General features: G+C 40.6%; 1 protein-coding gene and 1 pseudogene across 8 annotated transcripts in view; one reads left to right on the top strand and one right to left on the bottom strand.

Moving 5' to 3' along the window:
* The window catches only part of Fam193a (family with sequence similarity 193 member A), a 138758-nt gene that overhangs the window by 110602 nt on the left and 13519 nt on the right, over nt 1-14637 (bottom strand). Inside the window, exon 1 of one of the 8 annotated variants that reach the window (XM_078020887.1) lies at nt 2013-2028. The exons of the other annotated variants lie outside the window; for them this stretch is intronic. The gene's annotated coding sequence lies outside the window, so the exon portion shown is untranslated. Of the gene's footprint in view, nt 1-2012; nt 2029-14637 lie in introns of those variants that run through there. 8 annotated transcript variants of the gene reach the window in all.
* Nucleotides 4797-12958, top strand: LOC144366979 (small ribosomal subunit protein eS24 pseudogene; annotated as a pseudogene).

Below are 14637 nucleotides of genomic sequence, written 5' to 3'. Positions count from 1 at the left end.
ACAAGAAGGAGTAATTTCAGCAGAGATATGGAAACTACAAATCCAGTGGACTTGAAGACAGGTCAACAGAAATTCCCTAAACCGCAACACAAAGACCAAAGTGGAGTGGCTATTCCAGATGCACCTACTAGAGAGCTGCAAGGATCCTTGGCCCAAGCACCACCTACTTGAGAGTACCAGGCCAGGTATGTGAGAAGCAATCGCAGCGGTTCAAAAGAGGCTGCCAAGTGATCACTCAGGCCAAAATGGCCGTTTTCTCCTGATGGCCTCTGGTGAGAACAAAGAAAAGTAAACGCAAAGAAAACACATCGCCAGAGACATACTGAGAGAAATGACCCTTGTAAGGTTTAACAACCCATTTCTTCTGCATTTCTACGTGTTCTATACAGAGCACTTAGTATGTACCTAAGACCTATGAAGTACTGAGTATGGATCCAAAGATCAAATATATGCATTGCCTCTTGGAAAAATGGCATGGGAAAGACTGCTTTCAATATAATGTTAGGTTGTAATATTTTAAAAAATACATACATGTTGCTATGGAGCAAAGAGAAGCTTACATCAGGCTGAGATAAGTGCTAACTGCCAGGTGCTGCACTGACCATCTTTTTTCTATTTTTTCTCTTAACACTGACAATGACTCTAAACGTCCACACCACAGCCCTTATTTTAAAGTTGTGTAAATGAAGAAACAGAAATGCAAAGTAACCTCACCTGTTACCAGAGAGCTAGGATCTGAATCTGGTGCCCTTGCTTACCTCAAGTAAGTGCTGCTCTTCTAACACATTTGCCTGGCTGAGCAGGTCAGGGAAGGCTTCCTCTGTGTTCCTAGAATGCAGCCTCATTTTTCATGCAACATTTTCTCTCTAAAATCTAATTCACTCTAGTTCCATTTGCTAGGTCTTCACATTAGTAATATCCTTCTTTCTGTTCTCACAGCATTTCCACAGAGCTAATTCTTACTAGGTATGTTTATCTCTCTCCCAGTAGATTCACTGCAAACTCTTGGGACCAAGGACTCTGTCCCAATCACCATCCTCTACCAACACATCCCACAATATTACTTACAGAGCTGGCATGTCCAAAAAAAGGACAAGCAGAACAAGACTCTTCATTCCTATTGAGCTTATCATCCATCACCTTAATGGCTTTCAAAGTGAGGAAGGAGATAAGAAAAGCCAAAATGCCTGACCAAGGGATACTAAGTGATTGTGCTACTTGAGCTACCCACCAGGATAAACTTGTGTGAGCAGATCCTGAAACTGTGTGTATGCTGCACAACCAAGTCACTGCACTGTTACTTCAAAAACTATACCACAGCCTTTTGAGGGCATTCTCCATGCCCAATTACTAAGAAAGACAATTTTGAGTCTGCTTAGATGGTTCATTCATCTGTTTATTTGTTTATTTATTTGGTACTGGGGATTGAATCCATGGGTGCTTTAATAATCAGCTACATTCCCCCAGCCTTTTTAAAATAGAGACGACTTGCTAAGTTGCTTAAGATCTTACTAAGTTCCCACTGGCTCAGGAGCCTGAGGCAGGAGGATGGCGACTTCAAAGCCAGCTTCAGCAACAGCAAAACATTAAACAACTCGGTGAGACCCTATCTCTAAGTAAAATACAAAACAGGGCTGGGGCTGGTGGCTCAGTGGTTGAGTGCCCCTGAGTTCAATCCCTGGTGCCCCCACCCTGAAAAAAAAAAATCTAAGTTGGTGAGGCTGGCCTTGAGCTCCTCCTGCCTCAGCCTCCTGAATTATAAGTGTGTGCCACCACACCCAACTGTTCACAGATTTTTTTAAAAAAAACAGATGATTCTAAATGTTATGCTGGATGTAATGAGCAGCCAGATAGCTGAAGCATAACACTGCACTCAGAGATAGCCCTGAAAGCTAATGGGAAGGGAAAGTCCAACCTATAAACAGAAGTTTGAGAAGTACAATTGGTTGTACCCTTTGCTAAGAAGAAGAAATGCGAGGCTGGGGATGTGGCTCAAGCGGTAGCGCACTCACCTGGCATGCGTGCGGCCCCGGTTTGATCCTCAGCACCACATATCAACAAAGATGTTGTGTCCGCCGAGAACTAAAAAATAAATATTAAAAATTCTCTCTCTCTCTTTCTCTCTCTCTCTCTCCTCTCTCTCTTTAAAAAAAAAAAAAAGAAAAGAAAAAACCTACTCAAAGGGTTGCCATAAAACCAAATGAGATACAAGTGGTAAACACAGAATGTAGTAATCATTAGTCAAAATGACTGCTAATTATCACCATTAATTACCATGACTAATTTTTAAGAAAAGGAAAATTAAACACATAAAAATGCATGAGTAGCAATATTAAAATGAAAAAAATATAAAAAGTGGAAAAAATTGTTTTATTAACAGAAGGTAAAACCTTGATGAAAACAGAGTCATAACAGTTTGTTTTTGCGGTACTGGGTATTATTAAACCCAGGTATCATACGTGCTAAGCATATGTTCTGCCACTGAGCTACAGGGGCTCACTAAGCTACCCAGGCTGGCCTCAAACTTGTGATTCTCCTGTCTCAGCCTCCCACATAGCTGGTACTACAGATGTGTGCTACCATGCAGTGCAAAAGTCATAAATTTTAACATATAAATGAATCTCTCACAGTAATAACCGTTAAGATCTCCAGGTAAGGGGTGGGGATGTGGCTCAGTAGTGGAGTTCTTGCCTAGCATATACAACGCCCTGGGTTCCATTCCTACATGCGGGATGGGGAAAGTAGTTGAAACATGGCAAACCTTGTTGAACTGTACTGCACAACTAAAATGGTTAAAGTGACAAAATTTTTGTTCCATGTATTTCGCCACAAATTTAAAAATAATTTAAAATAAAGGAAATCTAAACATGAGGTGGGAAAGGGGATATGATGGTACTGAAAATAAGGGGGGAAAAACACAGAAAAACATACCCCCTCCAAAAAAATTAAAAACCACAAACCACGGGGCTGTGGGAATAGGAAGGACGGTAGAATGAGACAGACATTATTACCCTATATTCATGTATGATTACACTACTGGAGTGACTCTGCACCATATACAGCCAAAGGAATGAGAAGTTGTGCTCCATTTGTATACAATGTCAAAATGCATCATATTGTTATATATAACCAATTAGGGAAAAAAAAAAAAAAACACAAAACATACAGTACTAAATACCAAGTCTAGGAATGCATTCCAGACATAAGGTCAATATGTTTAAGAAAAAAGATCAAAAAGATTTTGGTTTTTTGACATTTTAATTTTTTAACTGACAAATACCATACATATTTATAGGGTATCAATGTGTTGTTTCAATATATGCACACATTGTATAATATCTGCATACACTTATACATTATATAATATATCTCCTCAAAGTCTGCTACTTCTTTGTGGTGAAAACATAAAAGCACAAGAAAAAAATCTTTCTTCTAGCTCTTATTGAAATATACATTACTGTTATCTAGTCGTCCTACTGTGCAGCAAAACCCCAGAATTTATTCCTACTAACTGCAACTTAATACAATTATTAACCTCTCCCCAACTTCTATCTTCCTCCTACTTTTCCCAGACTCTAATAACCATTATTCTACTGGCAACTCCTAAGAGATCAACTTCATTGGATTCCACATAAGTGGGGTCACGCAGTACTTGTCTTTGTGTACCTGGCTTACTTCACTTAGCATAAAGACCTCCTCCAATAAATTGTGATTTTCATGGCCAAACAATATCCCATTGTGTCTCTGTAGCACATTTTCTTTATCCACTCATCAGCTGATGGACACAGGTTGATTCCACATCCTGTACTGTGAAGAGTGATGGAGCAAGCATGGAGTGCAAAAGTCAATATGTGATTTCTTTTCCTTTAAGAACATACCCAGAAATGGAATTGCTGGATCACATGATAGTTCCTTCTATAAAGGAAATTTGCAGGGGGCAGGGGGTGTCACTAGGACTGGAATCCAGGGCCTCATGCATACTAGGCAAGCACTAAGAAGTTTTTTTCATTGTTGTTGTTTTTTGGTGCTAGGAATTGAACCCAGGGCCTTGTGTATGCAAGGCAAGCTTGATCCTGCCACCACCACAGCAGTGCTTTAGCCTTCAGCAAGGCCTCAGCCTATCTGTTTCTGCCTCCTCAGCATAAAATCAACAGGACAGGCACACCCACCATTTCAGGCTACTGTGAAAATGGAAGGAATCCATACACCTGGATGTTCAGAGCAGCTCTTGATGAAAGTCAACTAAAGTCATGTCCTAGATGTGTGGCAGAGCTACTCAATAACTACCTCATTACCTCTTCTACTGCTAACACCAAAAATACCATTCGAACTCTGCCGGGCATGATGGTGCACACCTGTAATCTCAGCAGCTCAGGAGGCTGAAGCAGGAGGGTCGCTTGTTCAAAGCCAGTCATAGCAACTTAGCAAGGCCCTAAGCAACTTGGTGAGATCCAGCCTGAAAATAAATAAATAAATAAGACTAAGAACTGGGGACATGGCTCAGTGGTTAAGTGCCCCTGTGTTCAATCCGTGGTACCAAAAAACAAACAAACAAAAAATAAACTAGTCTAAAATTCTACTCTACACACAACCTTCCAACTGCTTTCCTCCAACATATCTTTAAATAAAATTACTTTTCTACCTCAGAAGCCATTACTTCCAAGTCACTATAACAAATAGCACTTTTACACATGTCCAAACAGAAATTTGCTGACAGGTGTTGCAACAGCTGCCTTGAGCCCCAGAACCTGTCCTCTCCTCCAAGCTCAGGAGGAGGACCATTAGCCCCTTACCGTATGGCTGTGCGTCAAGGACCCATGAGGAGGTCTCATGTAAAAACAAGAACTGATACACTTCTGCAAACATGAACTAAAATTCAGAGAACGTTAGCAAGCATGGAAGGTAAGCCAGGCTCAAAAGAAAAGCCAGGACAAGTCATCCAACAGGAAAGGGCAGGAGCAGAGCCAGGCTGCTATCAGAGCTGACACTCTCAGCACTTTTTCTCTTAAGTTAGTTAAACTGAGTGGGCTTCTGTTTCTGGCAATCAAAAGAATCCTAACTACAACAGAGTAGGAAGGGGGAGGGAAGAAGCTGCAGAGAGGAAAGGGAGGCCCTGATGTGCCCAGCACTTGGCTCAACTTGGTTCCCAGGAGATGCAACCTGACAAAGCCCATAATATTGAAACTTGCCAAAAACACACATTCTGCTAAACTGGCAAGAACAAAAGTTTCCAGCCCCCAAGTGGGGGCTGAAAAGTACTCTACCCTGTGCTGGGTAAGTGCTCACCAGGGCCTGTACCCATGGGGGTAACTGGTCCACCTATAGACACACTGTCTCCTGAACTGCACACAGCTTTGCATCTATGGTCAGGCTTATTTTCTACGCCACTCCACAGAGAGAAAAGAGTATCCATCATTCCAGTCAAGAAAACAGGTGAGGGCTGGGAATGTGGCTCAAGCGGTAGCGCGCTCACCTGGCATGCGTGCGGCCCGGGTTTGATTCTCAGCACCACATACAAATAAAGATGTTGTGTCCACCGATAACTAAATAAATAAATAAATAAAAAGAAAACAGGTGAGAGGGCCCTTTACTATTGTGGTATATATCAAAAGACTGTGCCATGAACTCTGTAAGGATGAGTAACAGTTCATGAAACCTCAGGAAAAGTTAAAGACAGATGGAGAAAAAAATGGAGATTTGGTTTCTTTTGATTCCTCACAAGCTATGTCATCAAACCACACTGCAGAGATTAGAAATTGCTTCTTCAGCTCAGGATTTCTGAACCTGGGAACTGAGGGACAAATCCAGTGTGGCTCATAGACTGCACTACTTACGAACAGAAGACACATGAACACACCGATTCAACCTACAGGTAGAAATAAGAATAATATAATTTGTCCAAAGAAGTACAGTATTAGGGGCTGGCGCTAAGGCTCAGTGGTAGAGTGTTCATCTATAGCATGTACTAGGCATTGGGTTTGATCCTCAGCACCACATAAATGTAAAATAAAGATATTGTGTGCACCTAAAATTTAAAAAATAAATATATTTTAAAAAGTACAGTGTGTTAGTCAGCTTTCCATTACTACAACCAATACCTGATATAATCAGGTTATCGAGAAAATATTTGACTCAGAGTTTGAGGGTGCAGGGGGACTATGGTCTCCTAGTCCCCCTGCTTCTGGGCCTGTGGCAAGGTAGCACATCATGGCAGGAGTGTGTGATGGTACAAAGCTGCTCACCTCATGGCTAGGACACATAAAAGGAAGAGGAAGGGGCTGGGATCCCACTATCCCTTTAATGGCATATCACCAAAGACTTAAAGATCTTCTACTTAGACCAACCTCTGAAAGTTTCTACCACCTCCCCAAAGCATGCCAAGCTGAGGACCAAGACTTCAACAAACACACAAATACACACACAAAGACTTCAACACATGGGCCTTTAGGGGATATTCCAGATCTACACCCATAGCATATAGATTCAAACTGGCCCCACAGGCTGAGCAAAAAGCAAATAGATGGCAAACACTTGCCACTGCCAAACTACCCAGAATCACTGACAAGGCAGCACATCATGGTAAGAATGTGTGATGGAGCAAAGCAGCTCACCTCATAGCAAGAAAAATAAATAAATTTTGGAAATTTAATTATTAGATGTGAAGCTGGGTAAGGTGGTAAACACCTGTGATCCCAAGCAGGAGGATGGCAAGTTCAAGGTTAGCCTGGCCAACTTAGCAAGACCCTGTCTCAAAAATTTAAAAAAAGGGCTAAGGATGCAGCTCATGGCAGAACACTTGCCTAGCACAGTCCTGCTATGGGTTCAATCAGTAAGAACAAGAAGGAAGAGGGGGAGGGGGAGAAGGGAGGGAGGTAAGGGGTGGGGAGGAAGGGAGTGAAAATCTAAGACCCAGCAGCATGCAAAGCCTGGCTCCCTTGCTGCCTCAGGACTTCTGCTCAGCATGATCTTCTCAGGAAGACCTCTAGGAACTTCAATGCTACACTGGAGGCACATGTCCTTCCTCCTGTCCCACTTCATGTCCCACCTCAGGCCTGCCCATCCCCACAAGAGGAAGCACGGGCTCTTCGTCTGTTCTGTCTACTGATGTGCCCTCAGTGTCAACAACTCCTGACATACAACAGATGCTCTAGATCTCTGATGATGAACCAGTGATTTAATGAAGCCCCAGATTTCAAATATACCCTGACTGAACTTTCCTTATAGTTCAAGAGTATTTCAGTGTGCCAGGCAAGGTGGTTCACACCTATAACCCCAATGACTAGAGAGGCTGAGGCAGGAGTATCCCAAATTGGAGGCCAGCCTCAGCAATTTAGCAAGGCCCTGAGCAACTTAAAGAGACTCTGTATCCAAAACAAGAGAGGATTTTGGTGTTAGGACTGGGGATATAGCTCAGCAGCTGAGCACTTGCCTACCACCAATCCCCATACCGCCAGGGGGAAAAAAAGGATGAGTGTTACATAACAGAATTCTCCTATTAAAAATGACAAACAGCTCATATCTGCACAACCAGCCAAATAAACCCCCATTTTTTTCTCTCAGCACTTTTTGTTTATTTTTAATTTTGTTTATTACCAGAGGTTAAACTCAGAGGCACTCAGTCACTGAGCCACATCCCAGCCCAATTCTGTATTTTATTTAGATACAGGGTCTCACTGAGTTGCTTAATGCCTCCCTATTGCTGAAGCTGGCTTTGAACTCGAAATCCTCCTGAATCTCGGGCTGGGGATGTGGCTCAAGCTGTAGCGCATTCGCCTGGCATGCATGTGGCCCGGGTTCGATCCTCAGCACCACATACAAAGATGTTGTATCCGCCAAAAACTTAAAAATAAAATATTAAAAAATTCTCTCTTTCTCCCTCTCTCTCACACTCTCTTTAAAAAAGAAAGAAAAAAGAAATCCTCCTGAATCAGCCTCCCGTGCCGCTGAGATTACAGGCTGTGCCACCGTGCCCCGCCAGCCCTTTTTTCATTTTGAGTCAAGAGTCTCACTAAGTTGCTGATGCTGGCCTCAAACATAGGATCCTACTGCCTTAGCTTCCCAAGTGGGTGTGCACCACTGTGTCCAGCAATAAAACCTAATTTTTAGAAATGTTTAAAAAGCTATATTCTATGATTGCTGGCCTCAGAATTTCCATTATAATTTATCAACTCCACACACACAGGTCCTGCACATGAGTGTTTCAATAAATACATGAGTGCTTCAATAAATACCTGGAAACATTAAGGCAAATTTTGTTTATGTCCTGAAATGATCTACAGACTTAACCCTACTCAATCATGAGATCCCATGTCACAATAAAGAGAAAGGACTTAATAGAGTCCTATTATAATCCAGAATCAAAATTAACTAAATCTGGACTCAACTTTGCTATACACAAGAAAACACATTCAATTACCTACCAAGTACTAATTCTTCAAATAACTACCTCTACTTTTTCAGAGTGATGTCTCTTGATTTTTTCCTTTTATGTTCTGGTCACTAAATTTGGTAATACACATACACATACAAATACACATATACCTCAATGTAAGGAAGGCTGGCCTAGAATTTTTCAAAAGACCATTCAGTTCAGCAGTTTTCAAAATCAGGACATTAGCAGGACTCTAAATTCACACTGGAGAAAATTTCTATCTCAAATATGATATTAAAATTTTTAGGGAACTTAAAAAAATCCACCTAATTCTGTATTTCATTTGATTCATCTAACACTTGTGATCAAGATATTATGTCTTAGCCAGAGGTGGTGACAATCCTATAATCCCAGCAATTTGGGAGCCTGAAGCAAGAGGATCACAAATTCAAAGCCAGCCTCAACAACTTAGTGAGACCCTGTCTCAAAATAAAAAGGACTGGAGTGTAGCTCAGTGGTAGAACATTCTTGGGTTCAATCACTAATACAAAAAAAAAAAATCCTACATTTGTTAAATTTCCAATCTGATAAGAGATAATAAATGTGTAGGTTAAAAAAAGTATTAAGTGTGGGGTTTCTGAGGATTGGCTACCATTGTGAATGATTATCTAGACCAGGAAATTCAGGACCAACTGACTACTTCAGAGGAAACAAATGGTCACTGATGTTCTTCACCCTGGGAAAGCAACTGTACCTAAGAAAAAATTTTGAGAAAAATTAGCCAAAATGTACAAGACAAGACCAGATGTCATCTTTGTGTTCAGATTCAAAACCCATCAGAGGTGGCAAAACAACTGGTTTGGACATGATTTATGATTCCTTAGATAATGCAAACAAAAATGAACCCAAACATAGACTGGCAAGACCAAGCCTGTTATGAAAAGAAAAAGACCTGAAGAAAACAGCGAAAGGAACACAAGAACAGAATGAAGAAAGTCCAGGGGGCTATGAAGGAAAAATGCTGGCGCTGGCAAAAAGCCAAAGGAGTCAGTCAGGTTGGGGTTGTGGCTCAGTGGTAGAGCGCTCGCCTCGCAAGTAGGAGACCCTAGGTTCAATCCTCAGCACCACATAAAAATAAACAAGTGAAATAAAGGTGTTGTGTCCAACTACAACTAAAAAATAAAATTTAAAAAAAGCCAAAGGAATCAAGATTCTGCAATAACTTTATCTGTGGTGATTGTGCAAATTTTTCCCAAGGATTAATAAACTGTAAAAATTTTGTGTCAACAGAAAAGTCACTGCTTGGTTGAGAGGACCAGAAAAGGAAGCATCAGACCCTGAGGGACAAAGATAGGCTTACAGGCTTGCAAACCAGGGAGGATGGGTGGAAATGAGAGAAGAGCAAAGGGAACTTTGATCTGGGTGTAAGAAAGCACATGCCCAGGTGAAGGGGACTAGAGAACCCAGCTGAAGAGGTGACTGAGACACCTAGGAAGCCTTATGCTTCAGGGATCCTCAGTCACTAGGATCCAGGCTCACATGCCCAGGCCACCTAACAGAGTATTCCCTGGAGTGAGGCACTGGAGTACAGCATTCCTGAGATCACCTGTATCCGTACAGTACCAAGGAAGACACTATGATGAATGCTATTTCTGTGCAGTAAAAAATATACAAAATAGGACAGGGGTGTAGCTCAGTGATAAAGCACAAGCAAGCCCCTGGGTTTAATCCCCAGCACTTAATAAACAAAACAATGACAACAAAAATGTACACAAATACAAACACAAAATATGAGATAAAAATAAAACTGTATTTTTGCATATTTATTTTCTTTTCTATTTAAAATACTGAAAGCCTTTATGTATAACCAAAAATTATAACAAAAATATTTAAGGAGATCAATACAACTATATTTCATTATTTTTTTTAGAATCCTGTTTTAATACTTTCTGCTAAAACCAGATCTTGGAAGCACCTAAATCCAATTATTTAGACAGTCTGTTTTACTTTCAATCATTGCCCCAAAAACAGGTCCTTCTCAAACACGTGTGGAGCTAAGTGGAAGAAGTATATCACTAGCTGTACTTACTAGCTCAGGACAGTTGGTTTCCAAACCCATCCACATATTGTGCAAGGGCTTTGATGAAATTCAACTAGTCAATTCACATCTTCCTCACAAGAGGTTCTTGTTCTTACATGGTGACCAGAAGGTATCATGTTTCTATATTCTTAATAAAAAAGTTCAAAAATCTACTGTTATAACAAGAAGCTTTTAAACAACCTGAAAAACTCATTCCCAAGTTTAAGTGTTCAGTAAGATGACCATTTATATTATTCTTAGCAAATACACAAAACAGTGGAGACAATTCTAAACATCTATTTCAAAACATTCATTATAGCAAATTTTTCTCAAAAAGCAATTTTCTACTCATTGTTAAAATGTCACCTTTACCTTGAGAGGTAAAATTATATGTTTATTTTTCTCAAAAATACTGAATTTGCTAAGTAACCTTCTACTGACAGCCACTTATTAAAGAAAAGGTTAGCTATTTAGACCATTCATCTTTATGTAAAAGAAAAATACTCACTTCATCTGAACAGGCAATACTTTTAACCTGACACAAGATAACCAGCAAACCTCTGTGTCTTGCAAGTATTTTCATAGTCACTCCCACCTCATTACAAAATATTATAAAGATTTAGCACTCTGTAAAGGTTTTGGGATTGCTGTAGACACTCTCCTGTGTGTCATGTATTGCTTTTTCGGCAGTCCTATCTTAGCCAGGAAGCCTTTTTTTTTTTTTTTTTTTTTTTAATTACGAAGAAACTGCTCTGGTGCAGGAGATGTAGCTCTATGTAGCTCAGTGGTAGAGTACTTATCTAGGAGGTTCAATTTCCCAACACTTGAAAAAGAAGGGCCTTCCCCCTCACCACTTAGTTCTAGTTTTACTACAAAACCCCTACACAAGAAATAACTTCAGAATATACATGCTCTGCCTCGCCCCATATCCCCCCAAAAAAGCATTTCATCAGAATCTAGCAAAGGCACAGGATTACTCCTGTTAAAAACACCACCTTCCATCATACCAGAGCAAACACCCCATGATTTATTCTGATCATTTATTTTTCAAATCTCCTGCAATTGTTTCTATGGAATACTCCAAAAGCATTTGCTGACAAAGCAATGTATTTCTTTTGTTGCCATATTGTTTCCTATGTATTATTCTAACATTCAGCCCACTTTCCCACCAACTGCTACAGAAAGAGCTTTTCCCAATGGCAGATGTCTGTCTTTCAGTACTGGATAAGAGTGGCAGATGTTGCAGACTGGCTCTACCAACTCTACAGCTGAGTGCTGTATTTGGAAATCCAGCAAACATCCTGTTCCTCCAGACCTTTTAAAAAGGCTGAATGTACCTAATTCTCCATATTAAATATCTGCCCCTGGCAAGCCAGCTAGAGCTGCTTCTGCAACTGAACTCTACCGAATACAGAAAAATGGCCTAGAAGTCAGGCACAGTGGTGCAAGCATGTAATCCCAGCAACTTGGGAGGCTGAGGCAGGAGGATCACAAGTTCTAGGATAGCCTGGGCAATTAAGTAAGGTCTTATATCTCAAAACAAAACATAAAAAGGACTTGAGTGTAGCTCAGTGGTAGAGGTAGAGCACCCTGGGCTCAACCCTCAGTGTGAACATAGATGTGTGTGTACACACATATACATACACAAAAGAAAGAACAAAAGAAATATAGGATAGAAACTTTGAAAGGTTTAATCTTGAGCTTAATGAAACTATAAAAACATGAGTAACTAATGTCTTCAAACACAGTCACAAAATTTATAGGAAGTGCTTTCTTCTGGACACATATTCTTAAAATGTTTTGCCAGCTATAAAGGTGTCCCCACTCCCCAATCTCTTAAAGTGAGATAACCACTTCAGGTATAGCTGGTCACTAATAAAAGTGAATATAAATCCATATCTTGAATAATCTTTGGGAGCTGACTCTGCTTAGTTTTTGTTTTGTTGTTTTTGTACCAGGAACTGAACCCAGGGTCACTTAACCACTGAGCCACATCCCTAGCCATTTTTTGTTTTTATTTTGAAGCAAGGTCTCACTAAGTACTCTGGGCCTCACTAAATTGCAGAGATTGGTCTTGAACTTGCATTCTCCTGCCTTAGCCTCTCAAACTGCTGGGATTACAAGCATATGCCACTGTGCCAGGCTCTACTTAGATAATCTCTAACTTTGTTATGTGGCTAGGAGAAGCTAGTGCAGAAGGCAGAAGTGCAAGCTCTACCTTGTGTGTTCCTATTATCCCCCATGTTTTCATGATGAGCACTATCTTTAATCCAAGGTTTGTTTCAGTTTATCCTATCCTATCAGAACCAGTTTAATTAAAACCAGACAGTAGAATCTATGAGTGCACCAGAGGAGCGCTACATAAATGCCCAGTTTTCCACAGCTGTATATACCTCAAGTGAGAATACATGTTAAGTCACAAGTCCATCTCCTACCTCAGGACTGCTCAGAATTCAGGCAAGATCCCTGCACTGCGGATCACCACAGTGGGCAGTGAGAGTTTGTAAAGTTTAGTGTCCTACCTAGAAATTAAGTGCTGGGCTGGGGACATAGCTCAGTTGGTAGAGTGCTTGACTCGCATGCACAAAGTCCTGGGTTCAGTCCCCAGCACCACCCAAAAAAAAGAAAAAGAAAAAGAAAAAAATTAAGTGCCAACATATTCTTCCCTCAGCCCAAACAGTTATCAAACACGCATTTGGTGTGGTCCCTGACACACACTTCAGAGACACATACAAAAGGCAGCAGGTAATCACTGAAACTGAATAACACAGAAATGACAAAGAACTGTCATAAAGTTAACAAAGACCTTCAGAATTATCTAGCACAATTTTCTTATCTGACAAATACTGAAAAGGTGCCCAATGCACAACCACATATGGTTGACCTGAGACCTTTTGACAAAAACTCTTTTTTATGTATTTATTATTTTTTTTAGTTGTAGATGGACATAATACCTTTATTTTATTTATTTATATGTGGTGCTGAGGATTGAACCTGGTGCCTCACACATGCCCTCTACCACTGAGCCACAATCCCAGACCCCAAAACTCTTTTTGACAAGTTTACTAGCAAACAAACCAACAATGTCTAAGCATTATTGTATAACATGGGAAGAGTACAGTCTGAACAAAGGTCCCAATCATTCTTCCACAATGTTGAAGACATACTGACCTCCCATCTGAGTTTCCAATTATCCGTCAGAAATACCAAATGTAAATCTGAACTTGAAGAACTAACCAAATACAGAATCAAATATATAATGGTAACTGGTATGGATGTTGAAGTAAGTGAACTCACCAAAGCCAGGGAGTAAGAGAAACAATAGTCAAGAGAAGCACAATGCAGCTATACATACAAAGACAAAGCATTTTCCAGAAATTTATATATAATCAAAGTCAAATGCAAAAAAGTTCAAAAAGAATCGTGACCAAAAAACAACTACAGGTCTTGGAAAGGATATGATGGCTTAATAACCTTGGGAAAGACTGATGACAGAAGCAGATACAAGAGCTGGATAAGGGGGTAAAACATGAATGGAGGAGAAGAAAGCAGAAGCAAACAATATCAACCAGTACCACTGGCCAGTATTTCAAGTCATATGGTGGACAGGAGAAATCTTGTTGGATAAAATGTACCTTATAGGGTTAGGCAAAATCAAAAGAAGGACTGAGGAGTAGGGAAGAGAAGATGGAAGACTCAAAATATGAACACTAAGAAAAATAACACCATGAAAGAGGAAAGATGCAGGACAGAAAAGTTGACACCTGAAAAGGCCTTGGGATAACATATCCACTTCTAAATTCTGCAACTGAGTTTCCATCAGCCACAGACTCACTAAAATCCAAGAATTAAGAAGCTCTGCAATATTGAATTAATCTGGAAAAAGCATAAATGCTTTCTTCAAAAGCAGAAGGCAAAGAAGAGATTTTAGAGAAAAAGGGAAGAAGGTAGAACTGCAAGAACTCCTGTGGAGTGGCCTGGGCCTCAGCAACACTGCTGAGTGTGTATGAGCTATGTGCTTGTCAAGGACAGACACCAAGGAAACCTGGAAGGGAGGTAAGGACCTGGTCTAGAGGAAAAACATGTGCCCCACCGGGACAGTGCATGACCCCCACCTTAGAGAGAAACAGCAGTTCCCTTCCCAGAAGACAGGAGAGTCCCAACAAAGGCACGGAGGTGAGAGGAA

Source organism: Ictidomys tridecemlineatus, chromosome 9 (assembly GCF_052094955.1).
Source record: "Ictidomys tridecemlineatus isolate mIctTri1 chromosome 9, mIctTri1.hap1, whole genome shotgun sequence".
Classification (NCBI taxonomy): Eukaryota; Metazoa; Chordata; class Mammalia; order Rodentia; family Sciuridae; genus Ictidomys; species Ictidomys tridecemlineatus.
The sequence above is the reverse complement of the archived record's forward strand: the minus strand, read 5'-3'. Positions and strand labels throughout refer to the sequence as shown.